Consider the following 4,375-nt stretch of genomic DNA (forward strand, 5'->3'; position numbering starts at 1 on the left):
AAAAGAAAGAAAGAAAGAAAGAGAAAGAGAAAGAAAGAAAGAAAGAAAGAGAAAGAAAGAAAGAGATGAACTTTGGGTTCCTCCTGAGCAAAGATGATGCCTAGAATCTCCCAAGTTTCTGCATTTAGTAAAACAATTTACTCTAAATCCCTTTATCCTTGTTTCCCTTCACCTTATATTATGTATCTGTTTACTTTAATCGTTCATCCCCCCAGAATGTAAACTCCAAGGAGGTGAGAACATGGGGCTCACTAGCCAGTGTCCCCAGCTCCCAGAAAAGTGCCTGCTCCACAGCAGGAGCTTAATAAATACTTACAGCAATGAAGGAAGGACATTTTAGGAGTCCTTCTCCTGGGCTCATACTCTGGCTTCCAACCCTCCCTAGTTAAGAGGAGGCATAATTACCGTACAATAAAATGAGCAGGTCCTAAGTGTTTGGTTTGATGAATCTTGACACTTGTACGGGGCCCTGCACAAATAATGCCCCTCTGTTATTACAAACTCTTTTATGACAAAATCATAAGTAGTTTGAGGTGCTGTCACACCGTTCTCAAAAGTGGCTGCAGCATATCATATTCCCGCCAGCAGGGAACAAAGTCTCCAGTTTCTCCACATTCTCACCAGCACCACTGGTTATTACCTGTCCTTTTTAATGTAGCCACCTTAATGCATACAAGGTATCTCGTTTGGTTTTGACTTGTATTTCCCTGATGACTAGCCATGTTGAACATTTTTTCACGTGCTTTTAGGCCATTTTTGAATATTCTTTCGAGAAATATCTATTCAATTTTTCATTGGGTAGTGCTTCTTTTCTTTACTGAGCTGTAAGAATTCTTACTGTGTTCTAGGTGTGTCTCTTAGCAGATGTGTGACATGCACAGGTTTTCCCCTATTTTGTGAGTTGTCTTTTCTCTTTCGTGACGCTGCCCAGTCTGTCCACTTTTTCTCTTGTTGCTTATGCTTTGGGCGTCACGTCGAAGTTGCAACTACAAGGAGCAACTTTTTATGTGCTTATTGGCCATTTCTGTATCTTTTTTGTGAAATGTCTGTTCAAGTCTTCTGCCAGTTTTTATTCAGTCATTTGTGTTTTCCTGTGCTGTGATGTATGTCCCCATTCTCCGGCCTGCGTACTTATTTCCTGACTAGTTCCTTCTGATCGCAGGACATTTGAACTTTCATGAAGTCTCATTTATCCATTTTCCCCATGTTTATTGCTTCTGTGTTCTCCAAAAAATCTTTGCCTGCCCAAGGTCACACAGATATTTTCCTCTGGTTTACTATAGGAGCTTTATGATTGTGAGTTTTACCTTTAGCTCCATGGCCCTTGTCAAATTAATTTTTATGAGCGGGTAAGCTGCCGGTGAAGGTTTATTTATTGTATGTGGATATCAGTTTTTCCAAAAAATATTTGTTAAAGAGACTTTGCCCTTCACATGTATTGATGTGGGATCTTTATTTAAAAATCAGTTAACCATGTACGTGTTGGTGTATTTCTGAAATTTCTCATTTGTTTCACTAATTTATTTCTGTTCACTTTTGCTAATGCCACATTCTCTTGGCTATTCCAAGTCCTAAAATAAAATAGTTTAATCCCTCCAACTTTGTTTTTGTTTTCCAAGATTATTTTGGCTATTCTAAACCCTTTGCATTTCCACTTAAATTTTAGAAGCAGCTTGTTTATTTCCCCAAAGAAACCTGTTGGATTTTTATAGGGAGTAATCTATAAGTTAGCATTGAGTTCTCGTATCCATAAACATAACATGTCTTCCTTTTTTTAAGAATTTAAAAATTTCTCTCAGCAATATTTTAGTTTTCAGAGTAGATATCCTCTATATATTGTTAGATTTATTCCTTTGTATTTGATATTTTTATGCATTGCAAACTGTATTTTAAGTTTCATTCTCCAATTGCTCTGTAGTAGTATATAAAATAGAATAATTTTTTATATTGGCTTTGGATCCTTGAGCTTTCTAAATATACTTACCAATTTGGGCAGCAGGGTCCTGTCTCAAGGAGCTTAAAATTTGATAGAAGAAATAAGACACATGCAGGTAATTATTTTTTAAGTCTGTGTAAGAATTACTGTAAACAATGGAGTGAGCTCTCCGGAGGCCCGAGGTAAAGAGACAGCATGTTTTAGCGATGGTGAAAATCAGGGGAGGCTTTAAGAGAGGAGCAGAGCTTGAATTTGGCCTTGAAGAATGAGTAATATTTTGACAGACCCAGAGAGGGACAATGTTGGGGAAAAGGAACATGTTTAGAAATCAGTAAAAGAGCAGTTTGATGAAGATGTAAGTTACACCAGGCAGGTAGTGCAAATTAAAGCCAAAACAGGAAGTTCAGGGACAAATCACGGAGCACTTTGAATACCACAGCTGCAACCTACTGTATGCCCGACAGTGTATTACTCATCTTAATACATTATTTAACATTCACAACAATTTGGGGGTTTTTTAGAGGCGATCCGCAAAATTTAAAAAAAGTTTAATTACAGTTAACATGCGATATTATATTAGTTTCAGGTGTACCACATAGTGATTAGACATTTACATAACTTACAAAGCGGTCACCCATCTGACACCTTACAGAATTACAATGTTACTGACTGTATTCCCTGTGTTGTACTTTCCATGCCCGTGACTGTCACAATTTTGCAAAACAAATATTACTATCCTGATATTACAAGTGAGGAAATGGAAAACTCACAGAAGAGGGCAAATTGATAAGTTTTTGTCCTACCTTGGTACCATTATAGCATGACCCCCTTCCTATGTTGTTAGAAATGCTTGTTACACAATATTTGTATTAGTGTTGGCTACATAAAACTGTATCATAGTTTATAGTTTTTGTAATATTATGTATGGCAACATTTTTAGCATTGTAAATAATGCTAAGCTGAATGTGTCTGTGAATCAGTTTATCTTCCTATCAAAACCTGAATATGCTCAAGTCCTTAATAGTGACAAATTACATATCGTTATTATTTTCTATTGAATAATTAGTAAAGCTTAACATGTTTTAAGTGTCTGTTTGCCATCTATGTCCTACAAGTGCCCACTCGGTTCCTTGGCTCCGCTATCATTTTGAGGGTCAGCTAAGTTTATCAGTCTGTATGAGCCTGTTATGTATAACAACGGTTAACATTTTGCCGTGATGATGGTTAGGATGTTTTGTTTCTTTTACTGCCCCTTGACCAAGAAACAAACTTAGAATCCAAGTCAGCGTGTTGGTTGGACTATTGTCACATGAGAGCCGCTGTATGACCAGGGCCTCGGGAGTGGAGGTGATCTCTGCTCCAAGGGGAAACACATTCCCAGTTCAGGAAACCAAATAAATATACTCTCATATGATTGATTTGAGGCAGTTTCACCGCCCCCAGCATAAACATTTCTAAATTTTCTATGCTAATCAAGGGGAAAAGAGTGGTGGCTGAAATTCATGCAAACACTATATCATTCCATTCTGAATTATGTGTGCATCAGGTTAATGTCAAAAGTAGTGACAACTGCCCTGGTTGGTGGCTCAGTTGGTTGGAGTGTCATCCCATACACCGAAAGGTTGCAGGTTTGATCCCCTTTCAGGGCCCACACCTAGGTTGTGGGGTGCATGCAGGAGGCAACTGACTGATGTTTCTCTCTCACTTCAGTGTTTCACTCTCTCCCTTCTACTCTCTCTAAAATCAATAAACATCCTTGGGTGAGGCTTAAAAAAAAAAGCTGTGCCAGTTTCCCAAGGGTAGAGATGAGAAATGATGACCACTTTGGCAAACTGTTGCAGTGAAATACCCTTCTGGGCCTAGGTGCTACCTGGCTGAGCCGGCGACGACAGCCTCAGGGCTTCCAGGCTCGGAACACCAGGACACCCAGAGGAATGGGGTGAACCAGAGAACTTTTCCAAGCAGAGATTTGCCTTCCTGACTCTTTCCTGAATATGAACAGTTCCTTGCCTATCATAACCAGGCCCAGAAACACTTGAGATGGGCTAAATGAACAGGGAGATGGTTTTCTGTGGCTTGTTGCTATTGACACCTCATTTACGTTAAGATGGCTAAAGGGGGTCTGTTTCTTCCTGCTCTTTTGAGTTTAAGAGTCAAAATAAAGTTTAAAAACTGCCATGGTAGGGTGTGCCTCTTTTCATAGGAGGTTTGTAGCTCCAACTTCCATCTCCCAAGCATACTTCGTACTTTCCTCTTATATACTAAACTATTTATCATCTTCTATGCAAACTCCATGGTATTCAACTATTGATTGTGTACTTATTTATAACTTCTAATTTGCCATTGCCTTAATAACTTCTTGACACCCAAGTTCATGCTTTTCCCATAATATTCCTTCTACCATGCAGCCCTATTTCCTGGGCAGTAGCAAGGTACGGA

Source organism: Phyllostomus discolor, chromosome 5, assembly GCF_004126475.2.
Source record: "Phyllostomus discolor isolate MPI-MPIP mPhyDis1 chromosome 5, mPhyDis1.pri.v3, whole genome shotgun sequence".
Classification (NCBI taxonomy): domain Eukaryota; kingdom Metazoa; phylum Chordata; class Mammalia; order Chiroptera; family Phyllostomidae; genus Phyllostomus; species Phyllostomus discolor.